Source organism: Rhinolophus ferrumequinum, chromosome 20 (assembly GCF_004115265.2).
Source record: "Rhinolophus ferrumequinum isolate MPI-CBG mRhiFer1 chromosome 20, mRhiFer1_v1.p, whole genome shotgun sequence".
Lineage (NCBI taxonomy): Eukaryota > Metazoa > Chordata > Mammalia > Chiroptera > Rhinolophidae > Rhinolophus > Rhinolophus ferrumequinum.
Genome location: NC_046303.1, coordinates 23,684,245 through 23,709,272, shown reverse-complemented (window position 1 = coordinate 23,709,272; position 25,028 = coordinate 23,684,245). Strand labels below are relative to the sequence as shown.

The 25,028-nt window shown below is 35.2% G+C and overlaps 1 protein-coding gene and 1 pseudogene across 1 annotated transcript in view; both read right to left on the bottom strand.

Moving 5' to 3' along the window:
• Window positions 1–7,613, bottom strand: part of DGKB (diacylglycerol kinase beta) — a 698,162-nt gene extending 690,549 nt beyond the window's left edge. The window contains exon 1 of the mRNA XM_033088916.1: window positions 7,511–7,613. The gene's annotated coding sequence lies outside the window, so the exon portion shown is untranslated. The remainder of the gene's footprint in view (window positions 1–7,510) is intronic.
• Window positions 7,614–9,079: 1,466 nt separating this feature from the next.
• Window positions 9,080–13,323, bottom strand: LOC117012206 (transcription factor IIIA-like; annotated as a pseudogene).
• Between the last annotated feature and the right edge of the window lie 11,705 nt (window positions 13,324–25,028).

The following is a 25,028-nucleotide window of genomic DNA, read 5'->3' as shown; positions in this document are numbered from 1 at the left end:
GCATTTTATTGTTTCAGGTCTTATATTTACATCTTTGATCTGTTTTGAGTTAATTTTGGTGTATAGTGGCAGATAGCAGTCTAGTTTCATTTTTTTGCATGTGGCTTTACAATTTTCCTAGCACCATTTATTGAAAAGGCTTCCTTTTCTCCAAGTATGTTTTTGGCTCCTTTGTCAAAAATTATCTGCTGAAATATATGTGGGTTTATTTCTGGGTTCTCAGTTATGTTCCATTGGTCTGTGTGTCTGCTTTTTCTGCCAATACCATGCTGTTTTGATTATTATAGATTTATAGTATAAATCGAAGTTAGGGAATGTCATACCTCTCATCTTGTTCTTTTTCCTCATGGTTGCTTTGGCTATTTGAGAGTGTGTGTGTGTGTGTGTTGTTTTTATTTTTGTGATTCCATACAAATCTGATGACTTTTTGTTCTATTTCTTTAAAAAAAAACGCCATTAGGATTAAATCAGTATATTGCTTTGGGTAATATGCCATTTTATTTTATTTTATTATTATTTTTTGAAACTTTGTGGAGTTTTTTGTTTTGTTTTTGAATTTGTGTTTGTTTGTTTTGTTTTGTTTTGTTTTTAAAGAGGGCGCAACTCACAGTGGCCCATGCGGGGATCAAACTGGTAACCGTGGGGTTGTTAGCACTGTGCTCTAACCAACTAATCTAACTGGCCAGGCCAATATGGCCATTTTAAACTATGTTGAGTCTTCCAATCCATGACCACAGAATACCTTTCCATTTTCTTGTGTCTTCTTCAATTTATTTTAATATTGTCTCATAGTTTAGAATGTATAGGTCTTTCACAATGTTAAGTTTATTCCTAGGTATTTTATTATTTTTGTTACAATTGCAAAAATACTTTTTTCCTTCATTTCTTTTTCTGAAATTGCATTGTTAGTACATAGGAATGTAAGATATTTGTACATTGGTTTTATATCCTGCAACTTTACTGTATTTGTTTATTGTTTCTAATAGTTTTTTTGGTGGAGTCTTTAGGGTTTGCAATATAAAGAATCATGTCATCTGTAAAAAGTGACAATTTGAGTTCTCCATTTCCGTTTTGGATGCTTTTTATTTTTTTCTCTTTCCTGATTGCTCTGACTAGGACTTCCAATACTATGTTTAATAATGGTGGTAAGAGAGAGCATCTTCGTCTTGTTACTGATCTTAGAAGAAAAGCTTTCAGTTTTTCACCATAAGTATGAAATTTGCTGAGGATTTGTTTCATATGGCCTTTATTATAAAACAATATTTTTAAATGAAAAATTAATACAAATGTGCTAGGAAAAATCTAAAAGGATTTAAAAATTCCGCTATCATGTAGACAAACTCTTTATTTCATCCATAATGCACCCTAAACTAGTGCTTCCTAACTTTAGAAGCATGTGGTTTTTAAGGATAATGTCTTTCACAATTAAAAAAAAAAAAAAAATTTAAAAAAAATATTTGATTTTACATATTTTCAGGCTTGATTTCTGGGCAAATTGTTATTACAGAGTTTAAAAGATTTAAAGTATCCTTGCTGATAGCTGGTGAACAGTCTTGTTCAATTTATCAAAATTTGTAAAATATGTAAGACTGATGAATTTCACTGGAGAATTTTAGTGAGAAAACTAATTAGAGCACAAGGTATTGGAGAAACTGACGAAATGGGAGAAAGAGAGAGAAAGAGAGAGAGAGAGAGCTAAGCTTAGTCCAAAGCAATACTCTGCATTAATAATTCCTGGGGATCAGTGGAGATTTGTCTCTTTCTGACAAATACATGGAGAAAAGAGTGTGGTAACACACTCAGCCACATTCCATGTATTAGTGTAACTCAGAACTGAAATACCTTTGGGCACTTTCTGCTTAACATTTTTGAGCAGAGAAATCATAAATATTTATATTATGCTTCTTATAACTTTTTATCTCACAGGAGTTTAATCATTTTCTCTCTCTTTCCGCCCCCCCCCCACTAAGTATTAAAGTATTAGGATAATAAAAACAAGCTTCCATTGACTATTACGTTAGTCAAGAAAACTTAAATATAATAAGCCTGCTCTTGGTAAGCAACAATTAAAGCGTGAACAATGAAAAAAAAGAGTTCCTAATTTGAGGGTTTAGAACATTTTATTTGAAAAATCGTTAATTTATCGTATTTGTGTGTAAGGTTACCTGGATCAAGCTAAATGCAATATTGCTCTTTTCATAGTGAAAAGTAAAATATCTATGGTAATAAATTACACACATGTAGCTCTTTTTAAGGTAGCAGGTGAATTAAAATCATACGTTCTCAAGAGGGCTCATTTGAAGAAAAAAACAAAACAAAACATTTAATATATTCTACCTCTGATGACTGAAAATAAAAGCTATTAACTGGTCTTTTCCCATTCATTCTGTTTTCTTTCGTTTTATTTTTCATTTTTGCCTTGAATAATTTGTCCAATAATAAAACATCAGACTTCAAAGTGTCTTGAGTAGCATCCACCCCTTTCTATCATTCATTGCATGTATTCTTCCTATAACCTAAGTGAGAGACAGTTATTCACTCTTTACCCAAAGACTTTCTGTGGCATGGTTCAAGCCCCTTGCTCTGGAAAAGCGTGGAATAAATTAAATTGACTCTGTTAAAATGGAACTAAACTTTAAGTATCTATCTTAAAATACAGTGCATAGTATTCTCTATTTGAGCGTATATGTTTATCAAAGCACATAAAATGTCATGTTTTTTTTTATCATATCCACCATACATTTGCATGATTCCAATAAATGTGATGTGTTTTATTTCCACACTGGTACTGTTATTCGGGGTGTTTTCTCATGACGTTTTAACTATTTAAAAAACCAAACCAAACAAACAAACAAAAAAAACCTCGTTACAAGAGTTTCCATTTTTTTTGCAAAATTCTAGCTCTTTATTATGACTTGTTTTCCCTGTATGAAAAGTATTTTGCTTTTTCATTGTTCGCCTAAAGTTTTCACTGTCCTGTCCAGCATTATGCCATTTGTAAAAGAGTTAACAAAATCAACAATAACAGCTGCACCAGCAGCTGATGTCAGAGAGAGACTGAAGATAGAATCTTGGTGTTACCATCAGTTCTGCTGAAGGATTGCTGTATCATAAAACAGTGTCAGAAAAATTAGGGGCCCAGCCCTCAAGTAATTACCCATTCAATATTTTGTTAAGATCTCACAAAAAAAGTAATTCTAATTCCTGTCAAATACAAATATGCCTGACAAATAATAAAGAGGAGTGATTGTAGATACCCTCTGACCTTAGGAAATTTTGGGTTATTTGAAAGTGAAAATTTAAGAGATCAATTGGTCATTAAGTGCAGTAGCATGATTTGGGCCTAATAAATCCCAATGAATTCTGTCATGTGACTTCATTCATCCATTCTTTCATTTACTGAACAAACAGTTAAAAATTTTAGCAAAGGTCAGCTGCTATCAACTATTATTATTATTATTATTATTATTATTATTATTATTATTATTTACTATCAACACCACTATTACTAGATGTCAGGCAGCCTCCCATGTCTGGAAAATGCAGCATGGAATAACAGAGAATTTCCTTTTCTCATAAAGCTTACACTTCATAGGAGGGAGACAGACAGTGTAGTAAACAAACAAGATGGTTCCAAAGAGTGACAAATGCTGTGAAGAAATAAAGCAGGGTAATAGGAAAATGTAAAGTCTTGAGATACAAACAATTTTGCAAATAAAATAAAAATAAAGTGGCTCACAATGTTAATACACTCAACAAAAGTTAATTGAATGAATAAGCGAAAAAATGAATGACAAAGGAAAAAGTAAATGAAAAACTGAATGATTGGGAGGGTAAAAAGACAAGTAGGATAGAAACCATCCTCAAAATGCCCACCATTTCATCAATCACAACAAGAAAGCAAGAATAATTGCACCTCAGATTTTCATGCCCATTTCCCAGAGTTCCATAATTGCCTTTTTGTGATAACCCCTGCAACTGAAAGTCTATGCTTTTATTTTATCTTGTTTTAACAGGAATACAAATCTTGTTAAGAACATATGTATAGTATTCCTTAACTCTCTTTTTCAAAGGTTAGCCTTGAACTTCTTCCCTGGAATGGAAACCATTAATGATAGCAGTCTGCAGTGCAGATCAACCTTATCCTATCCATAGGGGCGGTGGTGGTCAGAGGTATTGGGCGGGGGCGGTGGAGGTGTCCCTGGGCTCTTGAACCATTTTTGTGGAAAGCCTAAAGTGAAGGTTCTAATGCAACTCTGAATGAAAAATAATTAGCATTTTCTTTCCTTATCCCAAGGAGTCCGATAAGGTAAATTATTATATCACAATGAAAAGAAAGATAAACTCATGCTCCTAAATGATGAGTTCAACTGTTTGGATTAATTTCTCAATTGAACAGCATCCACAGGTGGGATTATTTTTTTATTGTTGTTGCTTCTGTACAGCTCAAAATGTATTCTGACAGATGGTGATAGCAAGTAAATAAGACCTGTGTATTTCAAAGGCTGGAGAATGCTTGGGCTCATGAAAAGAAAAAAATAATAATAAATAAATATATTTCAAGGTGTTTCTATGTTTACTTAGCTTTGAGATAGAAGAAAGTAAAATTGAGATTTGCAGAAAGTAAATTTCCTACCTCCTTTCTTCTGAATAATACTAACAAAATGCTTGTGGTGTATTCTTAGCAGAAACCTCTGGCTATCAGTTATCTCTTTGTGGACAATAAATATAGTACTTTTTAAATGGCTATTTGGCTTAATATTTGTAGGTCAATAAAAATATTTAGCAGTTTCCATATCCTAACTGCTAGACAGAATCAACTGAATTTAAGACAAACATTTGTGAAAATAATTAGGTTTATTTGAGAAAAAGAAAGGAAAAAATAATTAGTACACTAGCATTAAGCTTATCCAATTCACTCCTGTTTGCAGAAAAATTCCTAGATAAATGAAAGTCTTTTATTTATTTATTTATTTACTTACTTACTTATAAATCACAGCAATGCCTAAAGTTGCTTATAAAAGAATACTGACTGTAATTTTAAGGCAAATCAATATCATGTTCCTCTAGTAAAATAACAACAGGCCACTTTGCCTTAAGATCTGCGTGTGACAAAAAACAGCGTCTAAATCCCAAATGCCATTTTTACCATGCATCACAAAGCGACTAAATCTTGATATATATTCTGATTTTAACATATATACTAGAAAAAAGTTTTTGTTTTAGATTTAATATCTTTCTAAACAGCAGGACTCCTTATATACTATAAAAGCTATTTGATGTAAATTAGGCTGGCAAGTTGGAATAAATCAATCTGTACATGACATTGAGATTTTGCTGTCTTTTTGTCCTAAATTTATAAACAGCAATTTTTATCTACCTCTAGAACAATGAACATTGGCTTTTTGAATCCAAAAGAAAGAAAAAGAAACAATTTCCTTGTTTCCTTCTATTTCTTACTTACTATAAAATCAATGAACTTAAAGTTAAAACACTACATGAGGGAATAGTCATCACATTAAAGTGATTTAATTTATGAGTAATATTCTATTAGGTCTGAACTTGTTTCTTAAGAATTGAACTCCTTTTGTAAGACTATGATTTTGAAAAATTACTGTTGCTTAAATCTTTTTTTTTTTTTAAATAGTTCTTAGGAAATTGGGTTTTAAATTTCTTTATTTCTGCAAGAACTTTAAGGGAGAGGAATAAAAAATAAACTTACGGTGAAACATCATTTGGATTACAGAGAAGAATAAACACAAAGGCATGTGTATGTATGCTTGTGTTTGTGTGTATGGGAGGAGGCTGAAGAAAGTAGGTTAACAATATAGGATGTAGGAAATCTAATGCTTGCATTATTGTGATAAAGTAGGTTAGACGGAGGGTGTCAAACAGGTTTCTTTAGTGATATACAATATGGTCTGCTAAAAGCTTATTTTGAAATAGAAAGTACAATTTGCAAGGGAAGTATGCCTCATGAAAACAAACCTCTGAAAGCAATCAATTTTGAAGTTTTCCCCTAAAAATAGAAGTCTGAAATCCTCTCCCCTTGAAGTTTCTACATATCCAATAGATTTTTAATTGCATTTCTTCCCTGTACATCTATGCTTATCTATGTGTAATTTTTGTTTAAAATGCTATTGAGGCATATTCAAAATGTATTCTATTGAAACAAAATTTTCTTTCTTGTTTCTTATACTAACTACACATGTCACTATAATTTCGAAAACAAAAGTGTTTTAGTTAAAAATAGTATAATCAGAATATGTACATCTGAGTTCTAAGAGATCGATACAACAAAATATAGATTGAATATTAAGTTAATGATATCACTTCTCAGAGAAACCTCAAGCTGCTTATAGGTATTATCCATGTTCATTTTTGTGTAATTATTTTTCTCAACTGTTCTACATAGGTACTTGAATGACACACAAAAAATACCTGAGTTTTTCATCAGATAATATACTTGGACTAGCAACCCTTCATCAAGAATGTTTCTGTTTTACTTTCAGTGTCTCTAGTACCAAATGATGCATTGCAAAAAACAAAACAAAACAAAAAACAACAAACAAACAACAAACAAACAAAAAAAACAGCCTTTCAATCATGTTCATCAAAAATCTTATAATTAAGAATTTATAAAAGAACACAGCATCCATCTCTATAATTGGAGCCCATATTTATATATGATGTCAGATAGTTATATTCTCTGAATTGCTCAAAATGAAAAGAAAACTTTTAAAATCAAGACAGGCTTTACCTTTGTTTTTCTTTTTTCAGTCAACCAAGTTTTACAAGGAAGGAATTCCTTTTAAAGAGTTTCAGATTTGGCTCAGATCAAATAAAAAGGCAAACATTACTGGGAAAACTGCCATTTGTCAACTGTTCCATGTCATATCATGTGGTGATACAGTTCTCTAAACAGCAAATGTCAGAATGCTGACACTCTACTGTACAAAACTAAAACAAGTACAAAATTGAGCATAAACGACCCAAAACTATTGGCAGCAGTGTATTTCTAGATGAATGAGATTTGTGGTGTCTAATATTTTCTTCCTAAGGTTTTAATATGCCTTCATTTGTTTTCTATAGGACATTCCTGGGGGGAGGAGGACAGACAACATGTGAGAGTCAAGTTATTTTTAAAGTTAACAGAGAAAAAATGATTTTGAATTCTTGCTTAATTAAAAATGGAACAGTACAAGAGGGTGGTGACTCACTTCTATCATAACAAGCAAATTTTTTAAAAAATTGTGCAATGTCTTAAAAATATAAACACTGATTCCAATATGGCTTCACATAAAAACCTTCAAATAGATTCCAAAGCTCACCTATTTAGACTATTTGTTCATATCACTGCATTGTGCTTTCTTTAATGCGAAATATAAACAAACAGGTAAAAAGGCCATTTATTACACCAAATAAATCCTTATGTTATAATAAAACAATTGCTTCCTTTCTAACTGACTGAAAAGTTAAAGTATACGTTCTTCAAATATTCAAATCTTACCTTTAGAGAAATATTAACATGAATTGTTTCTTCATCCAATTGTGATTCAACCCTCACCGTTAAGGTACTATTTTACGTAAGAAAGCAGAGGTTCTAATGTGTGTTACATTTTATTCAGAAATATAGATGACAATTCCTTTTACTAGGTAGCTTAGAGTGACTAGTTCTTGTCACAATGTTGTCATAGTGATAGTGACATCAATGTACTTCACGGTAATCAGTGCAGCGATGTATCTGAGAAAAATATCATTGCTGATTCCTGGTGCATTTTACATTTTGAAATGCTGTGAAATATACTATTTAACATATCACAGGAAAATAGGCTTTACTTAAGTCAAGCACTCAAAACTGTAGAGTAATTCACGGATATATGTATTTGTGAAATGTAGATAAAACACAAGTGTCTGAATGGATGATGGGGATATTGGTGAACGCAGCCAAGAGATCATGATTAACCGGTTGCTAAGGAAAATTCTGTTCTCAAGTGCCTTTGCCAAATACAAAAGCTCCTCAAATCATGGGCTCAGTTTAATTATTTTGTTAAATCCTTTTTAATTTTTTTTTGGACTCCAAGAGTGATATGGCAGTAATAGTCTTGAATTCTGGATTCCATCCCTCACTCTCTTGGCAAAACACTTCCAGTCTCCACCTTTCATGCCAAAGGGTTGTTATTGAAACTTCTAATGTTACACTCGATGGTTTGCTTAGCTCTCACTGCAGTGCTCGCTCTACAGATTGTCATCACAACAAGCAGTGAGAACATTAGCTGAGCCTCTCAGAGATGGGAAGAAAACCCCAAGTTTTAGGTCAACAGCATATTAAAAATGAAAATAACATATATGACAAAGAGTTGTATTTTTTTGTATATTGAAAATGTCTTTTTTCAAATAAGCTATTTTAATATCAAACTATTATACAGTATAGTTGAGCTTTACACACAATAATTATAGGATTTATTTTTGAAATAAAAATTCATTATCAGCCATGGGTGTTAACCAGTAAGGAATCCCATGCTGAAATTTGGAAGAAAATTACTTCCTATTTCAATCTGGGAGGCTGGTCTCTGTACCTGATTGTGCAGCCTCATTGTGAGAAGACTTAATGCCCTTACTTAGTGCCTGTGCCAAGAGTCTAGTTTTGTGTATTCTAAGTGAAACGCGTGTCTTGGTTACTGTCACTAATGTCTGGAATTCCAAAGGGTATGATAAGGAGTGTCCTGATAGGGTCTTATGTGGTGGCCTTAGTATATCTCGAGATATGTGTGACCTTGATTTATATTTTGGGTATGTGGGATAAGAGGTCCACAGAGTTCTTTACCCTGAATAGAGCGGACAACTCTTAGGCAATGACTCAAGAATTTGTAAAAAAAAATTGTGTAGATGGGATAATTTGCTGACTAGGGCATCCAGTGCTAAGATGACTGTCTGAAGTTTTCTGCCAGATCTCCTGCTTCTTGGACCCTGTTCTCTATAGAGACATACCAGTTAAGAGATGGAAAGCAGCGCCATTCCACTGAGCTTCATCACGTATGATGGTGGTAACGTCATCCATACAATGTGCCAATTTCCACTACTGTTCATTCAGTTGATCCCAAGGAACTCCCCCGATAGCTAAGGTGTCTGGGAGAATGGGCGACCTTATCCAGCATCCTGGCATTTGACAAGGCACTGAAGACAGGAGAGACCTCCCATCCTCCAGGTGAAATATGCCAGATGGCTCAGGTTTGGCTCTATCCTGTACCAAGGAGGCCTCAATAGAGGCTCTTAGTTTGAGGGTTGTTGCATTTGTGACCTGAGTCGTAATGAGCGACTAGGGATAGAGGGGCACAGGCCCATGGACCTCTGAAAGCTCCTATTACTAGCAAAGGCCAGTATTTGGCCACTTACTTTTGCTCTAATGGTGTATAGCACAGAGTCAAGGTCAGTCTCTAACATCAGGATCCCAATGGCAATTTATGGCCATCATAGGTGTCCAGAGATTCCTGGAGGCATGAGAAGAGGTCATAAAGCCCATACCATGAAGGAGTCTCTGAAGATAAAAATGGGAGTACTTGCCAATTTTTTTTTTTCCCTAACTCAGTGATTTTAATACAGAGAAAATGTGCTTTCTGAAAGAAAATAACTGAGCTTGGCAGTTTGTACTTCTGTAAACAGTACAATCCGATAGTTAGCTGAGAGTTAATATTTCGAACATTGAGATTAATACCATTCAGTGACTCTTTTTTAGGCAAAGAGAAGTTGCTGTTTCCTTTTAGGAGAAATGTATATTCACTGAGAGGAGAGGCCAAACTCCATTTCTCATGGGATGGTGTTACTTTGATCTTAATTTTGTTTCTGTCAGGATCATGCATAACTACATGACTTGTGAGACTTTGTTTCACTGCAAACCTTTTGCTACAGCCAGCATGTTTACATATAAGTGGGTGTTTTCCCTCATGAACAGAGAGAATATGGCTCTGGAGACTAAGCACAGCTGTGGTAGCTTCTACCACAGTCTTCTCTTGGATATCGACACACATCCCTTTCTGGGGCAAGAATTTTCATATATTGCTTATTTTTATATTTGCCTTAGAATGTTTCCTAGCACACTTCACATATTTCCTTTTTATGGATTTCTCTTACATGCTTTTGCCACAAGGGAACATCTCTTTGGATAGATAGCCCTTGTGGACTTCCCGTGTCCTTTCAGACTGGCTGGTGAAGCAGTATTTTCCACATCTCTCATGGTTTCACTTGCATTCATTTTTCTGCTGGCAATGGATGGGGTTTCAGCTGCTGAAGTTTCTTGCAGGTCTTCTTACAGCATTCAAAATTCCATCCATATTTTTTTTGCTGACTATCTCTTTTGCATTCAAATGTTTCTTCAAGTTTGGTTTTGTGTTGAATTTTTAATCACAGCCACTAGCTGTACAATTAAACCGTTTTTATCTAGTGTGGATCAGCATGTAGTTTTTCAAACAGTGGTCCCTGATGAAGGCTGTACCACACTCTTCAGCGTCACAAACAAACGACATGCCATCCATGTGCATGCACAGGTGCATATCTGGCTTCCAGGCCTTGTTGTAGTTGCCTCTGCAGTCTCCTACAGAACAGAAGGACGTTCTGGGGACCCAAGGGAGTGGGTGAGGGAGTGAGGACAGCTGGAGCATGGCTGGGCTGTGCTATCGCGTAGCCAGGGAATGTGTCTCTGATAACACAGCCTCAGGGACTAAGGCCAGGCATCCAGGGATTCCCCTTGCAGGACCAGAAAGGTATTCTCATGTGGGGCTACTTGTGGTAACCAGGTATAGGCTGCCAAGTTTCTGCCATTGCAATCCATTCTGGATGGACACCATGTGTGACCCAGGTACACTTTATGGAGTGGTGTTCTGTGGGGTCTGTCGATTTTAATTTGGACAGATTTTAGAGCCTTTTGTTGGAGGGGGCTCCATTTAAGGTGGGCTTTTGTAAGTAGCAGCAACAGGGAGATTAAGTTGAATCTGTAAATGAGAAATACGCTGCCTCCAGAATGAAGAAAGAATGAAAGAAGTTGGACTTTTATTCCCTTAAAAGTGTGTTAAACAAAACTCCTTGGAGGAGGATGTCATCACTGTAATGTCATACCTGTGTTAATGGAGAAAGGTGGATGAAGTTAAAGGTCTTGTCTGCAAAGACTGTGTGCAGTGACGAAGCTGCTGAGGTACTCTAGCAGGTGACCTGGACAAGGTGCATTGCTTCTCTTGGAGAAGATGGCAAACTGCTGCTGAGAGTCTGCTGACATAGTCACTAAAGAGGATATTTTAACCAAATCTCTACTAACAAAATAATCACTCGTTGTTGATTGGATGAGGTTGGTAATTTTAATATTGTTGGGTATTGGGTAGAGGACCTTAATGGATGGGACCACAGCATGTCACTTTGTGAGGGGCATAAAAGTCTTACTATTACATTGCTTTGTATACCTGAAACTAATAAAAAAATAATAATAAAATCATGAAAGTAAAAAACAAACAAACAAACAAACAAAACCCACAGTTACGCAAGTAATCCACTGTGAGCAGTATTCCTGTTTTTCTTTTTTTTCTTTAGTGTTTAAAGATTTAAGAGCAGGCATTTGACTATTAAGTGTAGGAGCAGTGGGCACAGTCACTCCTTTATTAATTAGGTCTTATATAATAAGTTTGAATTCTTGAAGGGCCTGTTTTAACTTACATTGGGGCATCTTAACTATTTTAACTGGAAAGTTCATGGGGTCCCATTTCATCAAGACAATTTGTAAATGCCAAAGGCTTTATTTAACTTCAATTTATTACTCATTGTTTCAGAGTGCCTATGTCCAATATGGAATATTTTAGGGCAATAAATATTATGACTATAGAAAATTTAGGCAAGGCTATACTTAAAGTAATACCTATTTATTATTTTTCTATTTTCTATTTAATTACTCTCCTAAGGTTATAGGGGTGCTGTGTTTAAATTTAGTGGAATCCTCTGATATAACTGTAATTTGAGACCCAGTGTAATTAATGCCATGAAATTTTGTCAATTGGTACATTTTGGCAGATGTTAAAGTTAATTTAGTACACAAAAAAGACAACCAGCACCATTTTAATCTTTGTTTTAAAAACTATTTTAGTAAATTTTGGATTTCCAATTGGGTCAAATTATGAGCCTTTGTTTCAAATATATACATATATATATATATATATATATACACACACACACACACACACATATACATATGTATACATTATATATATATGTGTGTGTGTGTGTATATATATATATATATATATATATATAATTTTTAATTCCCCTCCATATCTAGATTTTCCTTCCTCCCCTTCTTTCTATTATTTTCCCAGTTTGGGGTTTTAGTCAACTAAAGCTGTCATTTTAGTTTCTCTTTCTGTGGGTAATTGTAGCAGCAAGGGGCTACGTTTTAAGTGGCCACAGAATTTGGGTGTCGAATATGCCTTCATCATGCACACTGAGATGGAGTTGCTGCAGCAAAACACTATTTATTAAGTGAGGCAATAAGATAGACAGAATAAAGCAAAGTACGACAAAGAGTAACAGCGAGTTCTCACCACCTGAAGAGTGTTTCCAAGGCGCTGGGGAAACCAGGCAACGTCTTGGCTTCAGGTGTGTCCGGCGAGCGTTCCCGTTGGAGAGTTCCGACGAGGGCTCCCCCGGGACACTAATTTTATAGGGTTTTTTCCCAATAGATTACCAGTCTGGAAAGAATGCTAGGCCATAACGATTACAATCAGCAAGCATGGGGACAATGAATCATAAGTTTCAGGGTAATTATCTAGGGTAGAAGGCAGGGGACATAATTTCGGCAGTTTCACAATGTACATGAGGTTATTATGGCCACAGGGCAACCTTCGTGATCCTATTCATGTGTTCCACTGGTGGGTCAGCTGTTGTTCAACCAGGGAGTCTGGTGAGGCCTTCCCGAGTGTACTCCAGCTGACAGGGGAGTCAATGTCCGACTGCCACCCGGACAGAGCGTTCCCCTGACGCAACAAGTGGAAGGCACAAAGGGGCACCTAACTCACATTATATTTACTTTACAGTAACTCAGTGTGAAACTTTCAGGTGTTTACAGGAAAGGAGGGAGTAGGACGCTAGCATCCTGCCTCGTAGGGAGCCAGCTCGTGCTCCAAGCCTTCCCAGTCAACCTCTAAAGGATTGGGGTTTGCACTTGAGATCCATAGCAGCCTCTCCTCGGGAAAGTGTGGTAAACCCACTGTCAGGAGCATCAGTCTCTTCACCTGTTATGTCGAGGCGCTTACTAAAGCCCAAGCACATTGGCTGAGGGTCTTGCATTATTTCAGTAATTGGGTAACTGGCAGGTGTTCTAAGGAAGTTGCTGGGATGAGTTTTAGTTTCCTTGCCCCAGAAGTTCCCTTTGGATTATACATCGTGTGTCGGGTCTCCAGGGTGCAGCCCATGATTTTCCTGAGGGCCTCGCGAGCCCTAGTGATAGCAACAAGGTATGCAGCAAAGAAAACATGTAGTTTCTACCTCCACCTGAGAAGCATTAACAACAAAACCCAGGTACCATTTCTCCATCATCAGGGAACCCAACCAACACCTTCCTGCACAGGAGCCTCCTGAAACACATAGACAAACCCCAGAGTTCTGCCCCATATAATAATAATAATGAAACACCAACATCCAAAAGCGACAGTCCCCTGGAACGGGCCTCTGCCAAACACAGACTGTGACTGATGCACCCCCATATCACCCAACCCCAGAAAGCTCAGCTCAAGGACCCATCCATTACTCCTATGGGCATAAGGTGGACCCCACCTGGCCTATTATCTAGCCTCCAGAACTGGGCCAATTTGCACTGTTTGTTTTGAATATTCTGAGAAACACGGCAACCACGAGCAGACACAGCAGCAGGCAACAAGACTAAAGCAGCAGCTCAAGTTCCATCCCAAACCGCTCTCACTGTGGTCTGGAACCAATTAGGAAGCCAAGAGCAGTCTCCCAAGAAGTTTTCCAAGAGTCAGTGGTTATGGCTACGGTGCCAATTGTTTTATAAGACTTTAAGAATTCTTTTGATGGTAGGATACAATACACTGACATTCATGAAGATGAAAGGCTGACTTTTCTGTTACTTGCAGCTATTAAGGAGAGATGAGGGCTAGGCAGGGCCACACAGGAAATTGCACCTAGGGATGAATGGGTAACAGCAAACTCGCTTTAGGGGGCAGCTATGTAGGGTATGGCTATGGCAAAATGGGTGGGTTGGTTAGGTTTTGCAGGCTCCCAGAGGGTTAGCTAATTTGAATAATTAGTATGGGCTATCCTGGTACTATCCTTAGTTCTCTGGTACTTGAGGCCTTTAGAGTGGTACTTAGTAGCCTGGGAGTGAGAACCTGACAAGGGAAAGCAGCTTTTGAGAGCAATATGGTGGGCTGTAGCTATGTGCATACTTTACCCTGAAGTCTACAGCAGCCAGATTACAAGAGTGAAAGCACAACACTGGATAAATATCCAAGTCACCTCACCATTTATAGGCACCTAGAGATCTCATTAAAAAATAATGTTTAATAATTGAGAAATGCTTATTTTTTGTTAGTCATTGGCACGTAAACTGAATGTTAAATTATACACTCAATTTTTCTTAATTATTTTGTTATGAGGCATTTGTTCATTTCGTATGTTTCTTTTCAGAATTTTCTATAATTCCAATAAAATACAGAGAAATGATGTCACTTGTTTGAACTTCCCATGTGAATGTTCATTTTGAAGCCTTAAGAGAGTTACTGAATTTCACGAAGTTCCTTATTTGTTATAAACCTACTGACTGGGGAATTCCTAACACAGATTAATTAAGCAGGGTTAGGCAAAAATAAAATCACATAGTTTCCCTACTCCTAGCTAGTATAGTATTTCAAATAACAAAATTAACAGAGAAACTCTAACAATGTAATTTATTAACATCCAAATTAATATAGCAACCCAATGTAACATTAACATGCTATTACAATGATTGTATGTAGATTTGTGCAAAGTGATTTCAAATAGATCTTTAATACTGCTCAGCAATCCATCTATATTACTCTAGAAACATCCTTTTTCAATTTCCTCCTCTCTTTATGTCTCTTTCTTTGCTGTTACATTAGAGACTGTTTGTTTGTTTGTTTGTTTTCCTTTGTCTATATAAGTTCCCTACTTCAGTCTGTGTGTTTGGATCCCATTATACTTTCTCAGGAGTATCACCCAACTTCCCTTTCCTGATCATTCAACCAATCTTCTTAGCTAGATCTTTTCCATCAACATATAATAATTCCTAGGCCTCTATCCCATATCATGCTCTGCTTCTATACCTATCCCTCCACCACTCCACAGTTGGTTTTTTAAAGAAACTGTATTTTGGTGTCTTCATTTCCTCATCTCCTATACACTTACTAACATACTCTATACCAACACAGATTATATACTATCATTTTATGGAACAATCCTTCCTAACAAAATGTCCTCCATTTGGACAAATCTAAGGGACAATTTTAGTGCTCATTTCATTGATTTCTCAATAGTATCTAACAGTTAACTCTATTCGTTCTTAAATTACCCTCTTACCTCAGCTCCCATAATGCAATTCTTGTACAATGCCAGAAAGTACCTTACTGAAAGCAACATCAATAGTAATGTAAGAAAAAAGAGATAAAACACATCACCAGTAAATCTTATTGTCCAAAAATAATTATGTAATTACAGTTACAGACTATCAGCTGTCCACCAAATCCCTCTCCCTTCTTTTGTAGTAAGTGGTTTGTCATTTTCCTACAGGTTGTCCTATTTCTCTTAAAACTGACCCCCAGCTCCCAGGCCACAATATCCTGTCAAAAGATGCTCAAATGTGTCAATAATTAGGGGATCAGACTAGAAGAAATAAGGAGACAAAAAATGGAGGGGGAAAGGCACTTCACAAAGAAATATGATTTTGGATTTTGAAAATAAAACATAGAAAAATAAAATTTTGTTCCAAAATTTGTCTTCTATTTTGGGGTGGGGGTTGGGGAGGAAGGAAAGGGGGCGGGGAATGTGTGTGGTATTGTAGCCAGGATACAAATGACAAATGCTGTTCAGAGAGAGTGGATGCATTGGATAGGAGTCAGAAGAAATGGTCACTGATTCAAATTCTGTAACTGATTAGATGAGAAATTTTGGACAACTGACTTCAACCATGAGGGGAGTGACCTACAGGAGATCTGAGATCCCAACCAGATTTGCTAATCTGTGACTCTGTTACTGAACTGCTTATTTTATCATAGGGCAAAAGTTAAGACCTTTCTTTCCCTGTAATGACACATACACAGTAGGCTCAAAACATTTTTGATGAACGTATATATTTTTATGAATTTTAACTAGAGTAGAGAGAGGCTGCCAGCCTTAAACTTGATATATTTCAGGTTATATGCGTTGAATATTTTCTTAAATGTAATTTAAGGCATGAAATGGGAAATGGAAAAATGTTGTTTATTAGCAATTTCCAAGTAGTATAGGACAAGAACAGAGCTTTCACTCCTCTAAATACAATTTTGTATAACAGCTGTACTAATATTTAGTGTTTCAATTTGACTCATGTTTAGGAGATCTTTTTATTTAATTATCTTTTAAATGTCTTTAGGTCATTTAATGACTAAACACTGGCTGTTTCCTTTCCCGTTACAATTCTTCATCCATTCCCTATAAGCAAGTCTGAGTTATTAAAAATGAAAGTCTCTTTATTGGTTGACATTCAAGAAACCTTGAATTTTTCAAGAAACCATTTAGATAAAGTAATTATCTCCTTTCCTTTGATTCAAATCATAAACCCTAAAGACCACACAAATATTATCTCTAGGCTATCAAAGTTACCCTGAATTTGCTACTGAAAGCATGTCTTTTAATTTCTGATCTTCTGACTTATCTATTACATGAAAAAAAAAAATGGAAAAAAGTTCCAAGCAAGAACAAAGTGTGGCAAGTTAGGCAAATGAGAAATTAAAAAGAATAAATTGAAAAATACCCACTAAGAACGTCTAAACATAATCTGATTTTGTAAGGCAGGAGGATAACTGATGGATGACTACTAAAACCATTGCATTGTGCCAAGTATTACAAAGGCATATTTACTGGCAATAAAAGACCCAAAAGACTAAATTCTAATGTAGGGAGATTTCTAAGGGTATTAGAGATCTGATATGCTGTAATATGTGGAAAACTTGACATTAATACAGGAGGTCTGGTCTCCAGCCCCAGCTGTTCCATCCCACATATTACAAGGTTAACTGCTTTACTGAGTGGACTGAATTTGATGATGTTTTCTGGAAGCCCCTTTGTTTTTCACCAGCTATTCCTCTTAAACTTTCCTTTTTGATCATCTTTCCTTTCCCCCTGGTAGCACATTATGCAAATCTCATAATTTCCAAGTCACTTCTAATTCTTTTTTTAGTCATTATGACTCACTGTCAGTTGTACAAAAGTTCAATCCAGTCTAAATCAGAACTTCATTCTCTAATTCCATTCAAATCATCTTTCTTCTCCACAACTCAAGACTGACATGGCTCAAAGGCCTCTTGGGAGAAAGGGCTTTTTGACTTCTCTTTCACTTTCCTTCATCCTTCTCTTCCTTTTTTCCTTGCTTCCTCTTGGAGTCAGGTAAGAAAGGGAAAATTGGTAGAAGAGGTACACAGACATCTTTCCATCCTATTTTGTGGTCTGGCCTTTTTGTCTTTGTATGATTGCATTCATTATTTTGGTTAAGATACCTGATCACTAAAGGGACTTTGCTGCCTCATCTGTAAAACTAGATATACTTATAACACAGCCTCTAAGATATAATGATAAGCAAAATTGACTTAATCTCCACCATTCTTAAGCCCGTAAATACATACATTGACAAATCTACCCACCATTCTTTTTTTCCTTGAATTAAATTTCTATGGCATTAATATCTAACTCATATTTATTTATTTTACTCACTACATCATCGTCTGCTCCCCCTAATAAAATGTAAACTTCAGGATGATAGGGGTTTAGTCAGTTTTATTCATCATTGTATGCCTGGAAGAGTCCGCCAAAAGTAGGAGCTCAATTAATGTTTATTGAGGAAGTAAGGGGCTATATAAATCATATTAAATACTACTAATAAAATTCTATATATTGATTTTAAGATACAGTGGTAGATACAGAGTTGTTTCATATCTAATGGGTAAAAGACAAATAAATTATTGAGTATACATATATATCATCTACCCAAAGATTGTAGTAATACTCAATGGCAAACTTATGTGACTATCAGACATATATATATATCAGAAATATATATATATTTTACAACTCTATGCCAGAGGACAAACTGAAAGAGACTTCAATCCATAAATAAAATGTGAGAAGAAATTCTGTATACATAACATTTATTTTAAAGACCTTATACACATAACTTATCTATACTTAAAAAAAGTTGTTTAAAATGTTTCTGTCAAAGTTTTTTTTTTCTGAAGATTGAATAACAATAGAATATACGCAGGAGAGAGAGTACTTTACCATACAGAGGGTAGAAAGAATGCAGTATTACAAACAAGTATGTAGACCTATAATAATTATGAAAATAGGAAAGTATTTCAATTTTAGTTAGACTGAATATTTTAATCTGTGACATTTTATATCCAATTAATATAGATAATTAATAAAGCATAAGTTTATTGAAATGAAAGCAAATGACAGCCTTTACATTAAAAAAAAGAATTCTATCTGTAATTACTCTAATTATACAGGTTTTAATTGAGATTTTAACTTGGCATCATGTTTACAAACCAGTGACTCTTAATTTATGGTTTTCAAAATGTTGGCATTTAAAAATTGATGTCCTTGTTAATGAATTGTTGATTGAAAATAAGAACACATTGTATTTATCTGTTAGTTCAATTACTCATCTAATGTATATATATATATATATATATATATATATATATATATATATATATTTTTTTTTTTTTTTTTTTTTTTCCAATAATGGGATTCTGGATTTGGAAATATCTTGAAGCAAATAATATTCAACAGAAAAATACTGTTTGTTTTTTAAAAAATCTCATTCAAGTATGCAATTTATTTTTAAAATTAAGGTTGCTATTCATTATCTAAATAAAATTCAAGTAGTTTTTCAAAAAAAATATATTGGTTATCTGATCTACAAAAATTTAAAGTAGAATCCACGTATTATGTAAGTGATATATATCACTGTCTCAGACAATTCCTCTAGTTTCAACTGTCTATGTTATAACTCAACTTGGCTGATTCGAGAATTGGTGAATGTGAGCACTCCAAATTATTTACAAGCTGCATTTTTTTCAAGTTCAGCAAAAGATACTAGAGGGAAAAAATGATGGGTGATGCTCCTTGAATACAGCCTTTCAAGCATCACTAGTTTTTTTTAGGGTTGATGTGCTTAGAAAGTGGTAAGCAGATTCTGCTTGTGCAGGGAGGTGTCCTTGACAACTTTGACCAACAAAGTTTAGCACAGTGAAACTATTCCAGTTTTGTGCTCAGCTTTTACAAGTACAGGCAGCTTTTACTTTCGTCTCTGGGAGCCCTGAGCTTCCACATAAGTAGTCTAATTACCTTGCTAGAGACATCACATGGTAAAGCCTTGAGACTATGTATGTGAAAAAAGAAAGAGAAAGAAAACCCAGCTGAGCCCAGCCTTCCAGCAACCCCCACCAAGGCACAAGACATGCAAGCGAAGCAGTCTCAGACCATCCAGTTCATCTCAGCCTTCCAGTTGAATACTACCTAGTGATCCTAATCGTTTCACATAGAGCATAATAATTGCTCAGCTGAGCCCTGTCGCAATGCCTGACCCTACAAAATATCACACGATATATTAAAATACAGTTGACCTTGGAACAACATGGAGGTGAGGGGCTCCGACCCCCTATGCTAAAATATCCACATATAACTTTTGACACCCCCAAAACTTAACTACTCATAGCCTGCTGTTAATAGGAAGCCTGACCGATAACTTAACCGTTAGATAAACATATTTTGTATGTTATAGGTATTACATATTGTATTCTTATAATAAAGTAAGCTACAGAAAAGAAAATGTTAAGAAAATCAGAAAGAAGAGAGAATACATTTACAGTGTTTATTGAAAAAAGTCTGCATGTAAGTGGACCCTTGCAAGTTGAACCAATGTTCGAGGGTCAACTGTAGTTGTTTTAATTCATTAACTTTTGTGGGAGTTAGGCAGCAATAGGTAACCACAACACCTAAATAACTCATCCTGACTTAGCATACATTACTTTATGGGTTTGAAAACAGTTTTTGCCAAACCATATCAACAAATTCAACTCCAGAACTAGATACAGTGTTTTTATATTACTTATGTCATTCTTCTACAGTGGCCATGATGATGAATTGTGGAGTTGAATGTTTCACATTTGCACAGTAAATCAAAACTATGTAATGTTATAATGAGCATGCAAAATCACTCATGTTCTGCTTTACAAGGTCTGGGAGAAACTGAGAAGGACAGACTTGTCAGGGTATCATATTTTAAATAAGTTGGTCTAAAGCAGATCAACTTGATTTTCCTCTTTAGGAAAGAGCTGACATTGACTGCTCAGTCACATTCAAGACATTAGAACCATGTACAACTATTGCTCAAATAAAACTAATATCAGAACTCTATAATATCTGCCATTTCTTGAATCAATTACAATATCTTTGCCTTGCCCCTGTTTAGTGATTTGAGGTCCTCATTATCTTTCACATAGTTTCCCAGATTCATCCCACTAATATTTTCATGAAAATTTCCACCTTAAAACTTTTCAATGATTCCTAATGATATATGACATTAAAAATCAACTCCTCGTTTTTATTTTCAAGTCCTCCCAAAGTACTGTAGTGTTTTCTACTGTCTGCTCCCAAATTCACTTAAAAAAGAATATTTTTCAGTAGATATAACTGTGGTCAATAATATCCAATCTTGAAGAGGAAAAAAATGGAGAAAAAAATAATTCTTATCTAGCTAGCCAAAAAACAAACGAACAAAAAAAAACTAATGGTAAGGCTCAGACCAGCAGACATTATAAATTATTCTAAATAATTTTGAATGTAGAAGAAAACATTTTAATCTATCCATGTTCCAGAATTTTTGCCTAGGTTGAAGGCAGCATGATAAAGTTGAATAAGTAAAATCAGCCCATGTCCACAAATTTGGAGGCTTTCAAATCATGGCAGTGGGGTTTAAGTCAATTGAGAAACTGCTCGATGAGCCCCCTATGAAAGGCATTAGTTCATAAATTGCCATAATAGACTTATTTATTGACTAAGGAAAATGATAAAACAACATTTCTTCTTGGTTAAAATATCTCTGTAAGAGTCCATAACCAACCAGCAAATACCCTCTGCTTTTCTCTGATACTCTGTTTTGCATAACCCTTCTTATAATAACTCAAAACAACCCCTAAATACCCTATAAAAGCATGTCATAATTTCCTAAGATTGAGAAACTCCTAAGACTTGCCTTTGGAGTTCTCTCTTGCTACAGCAAGAAAACGATCTTAGCATTATAATACTACAGGTGTGTTCCTGGTAACCTTTAGGCATTAGTCCTCAAAACTACAAGTAACAAAGCATGTAGTCTTGGCCTAGTTAATTAGTAGTCATGAACCTCATTTCTCTTTCCTTGTATAGTACTGATAATATTTATCTTCTTCTATGTGGTGACATTTAGGCACAATTGTGAAAAGTATCTAGTGTGATATATATTAGATAGGAAGCATTACTATGTAATAGAATACCCTCTAAATAGTAGACATTTTATTAGTATATTTCATTGTAGCTAACAGAATTGTCCGTGTTCCTGATATAACTCCTGGTTTCTTTCTTTTAAATTTAATTTTTATAGTAGCCCATGTCTGGGAAAATACATCTGAATGAACTGTCAGACAGGGATGTTTTCAATAAGGATGACTAATGCTAACTTGGATTAGCAAATTCTATTTTGATTAGAACATTCCATGATTGTTCAGAGCCTATTGGCTTTTGGAAACTATAAAACTGGGTTCAATGACCTTTAAAATTTTTCTGTCCTTATTAAATCATGCATCTAGAAAAGAAAAAAAAATAAGTGTCTTGTATTCTTGATTGGATCAGAATTTGATTAAGAATGTGGGAAAAGAAAAAAGAGAGAAGCATTATAAGGTTTTTTTATTTTGAGACAATAAGCACAGTATTTTAATAAAATGATGGTAAAGTAATGAAAAAGATGCAGAGCTTTTCCCATTTCCTTTCATAGTGCATACAGTTTCAAAATATAATTAATTAGGGAGAGGGACGATGCCAAGGTTCCCCAGAAGTCACATTCTGAGATGTGACATTTGCGTGCACATGGGTTATTGGACAGAGCTCTTTAGGACAATGCCTGAGAAAGAAAGTTCAGGAAGCAAAGTTGGGTAGAGGGAGAAGACGAACTGTAATATTGTTAACACAGAGGACTTAGCTGATCCCTTAGGTAGCTCTGGAGTTGGTGTTCCCCTTCAGAGGTTCCCCAAATTGAGTCAAGGGATTTTGGCCTTTTACTCTTTCACCTCTTGACCAGTCAGTGGAGAGAGAGCTCCCTTACTCGAAAAACAATCATTAGGGAGGGTGTCAGCTGTGAGCCAGGCAACAGTTCCAGCTTTTCGGGGAACATGTGCATTGGTCCTAAAGGGGGATCGATGCAGTGTACCTGAACAGCCACTGCAGTGAATTCACAACTTCATCTACTTGTGAGTGTTACAGCAAATTATCTGATTATCTTCTATTTGACCTTTGAGAAAATGAACAAAGTAAATACTCATTTAAGATTTATTTAGGAAAGGACTTTTAATAAATCTGTATTATCAGATCCAATATTAACTGTCTTAAAATAATTATCTCCTCCCCTTTTGTGCATGTAGATCGTTGTGCTGTGATTTGGCAAATATTCTCACCTTATTTATCTTGTCTGTATTTGCTCTTTGAAATGTTAACTAGGTTTCTGTGTGGTGCACATGAACGTCTTCAGTACTGAGTTGCTTATCCCTTTGTTCCGTCACCACATTTTGGGGGGTGCCTACTTATTATTTTGTCAATGGCATAACACTCGTTCTAATTTTGCTTTTTTTCATACTCAAAATTGGTGGGAAGCTGCATGAGACAAGTGCAGCGAGTGTAGCATAGCTATTAAATTATCTGCATGGAATATTCAAATGCTATTGCATGGAAGACAGGAATAGCTTTAGAGGTATTTATGTAGAGGTATACATCTCATACCAATTTATGAGCCGAAACTTACGCCGAACGCATTTGGTTTACATTTGAGACTGTTACTTCTTGATTGATTTTTTTAAAATAGTATTATAACATAATATGAAACAATCATTTGTGATATTTGTATGTTTTTGTTTGTCCTTCATTCCGTTTCTGAATGCCACTTAAATGTTGATTGCTGTCAGTTTATTTCCAGCGGCAATTCCCAGATCCATAGAGGCTACCTCTAGCATTTCATCAAGCAAACTTCATGATGGGGATTTAATAAATTATTTTCTGATGTGGATCACATGCCCAGGCACCAAATTCTTTTTTAATAAGAAATGCCGGTTGATAAAGTGCTCCATCACATTTAGATTGTGTTTTTCTTTTATCAGGCATGGGCTTTGGTGATATCATCTTGAAGTCTTGTACCTTTTATGAGTAATGCTAAATTAGTAAAAATGCTACCGTGCAAGTAATTAAAGTATGTATTTTAAAATATAACACTTTCCTTGGCAAGGCACTAGAATTAGGATGTTCTTGGAGACACAGAGAATAAAATAGCAGGCTAACATTCAGCCAAAAATGATGGCTGTTCTGCCTGAGATGAGTGGTGTGCACTTAGTATATAACCTATGCTTCATTCCACACTGGGCATTGCCATCATTTATTCTGCCCATTGGAGTCTTTAAATTGATTGTGGAAGGTTAAAAGACCATTTTAACTTATCTGTAGGGATAGAATTTTGGTTAGTGCTGTTCATTTTCCATTCTCTGTGGAGACTCTAAAATCTCTCAGTGGGTATTTTATTTCATTGTCTCATTAAGCTTAATAAATCCTGATCAGTTAATCAATAGTGGGTTTGCAACACGTTTGTCACCTTTTAGTAAATCTCTGAAGGGTAATGCAGAGCTAGAAATCAGAAAGATGTGCTCATTAGTCATTTGTGCTGTTGGGGATGCATAAAACCCTCATTTTAAAATTAATTATCCCTTTTGATATAAGCAGAGGTAAACACATCTTCTTTTCTGTCACTGTCTATTTTGAGCATGCTATTCCGATTTGCCGGTACCAAGTTAAAGAAAACAGAAATGAACAGATACATTCGTAGGATTTCTCTCACCTGATATATTTGATGAATGAAGTGATGAGATTAAAATTTTTAAGTTAATTGAAAGCTGTTTATCTTTTTTATTCTTTTTAATATATATGTATTATAAGCCTTCAAGAAATACGGTTGTTATTTTTAAAATGAAGAATTTGTGTTACAGACTTTAATATGATGGGATACACTTTTAGAGTTTAGAATAGTAGGACACAGTCTTAGGAGAGCCATTGGCAACATTTTACATACGATGCCTCACCTCAGGCAGTTAAACAACTTGCTTGAATATGCAACACAGGACAGGCTTGGAGCTTAAGCTTTTGATTTGAAACCTAATTTATTTACTCCAAACCGTGTCACCTCTTTTTATTGAAACACACAAGTAAAGTCCAGTCATCTAGTTGACAAATCCTTTGTCTATGAAAAACTAATTCAAAATTATCTCTTACTCACAGTGCTAGACAAGGTTACTCACAGCTAACCATGAAAAATGGCAAGTGGTATTTCATGATTAGATTTAAACCTATGAGGCAGTGACATTTGTTTTAGAATTACATTTCTAAGCACCTTTAGACAATATCATACCCTAGTATCTTCTAAGCGAGTAAATTTGACAGCTAGAAGGCAAACACGAAATAGACGATAA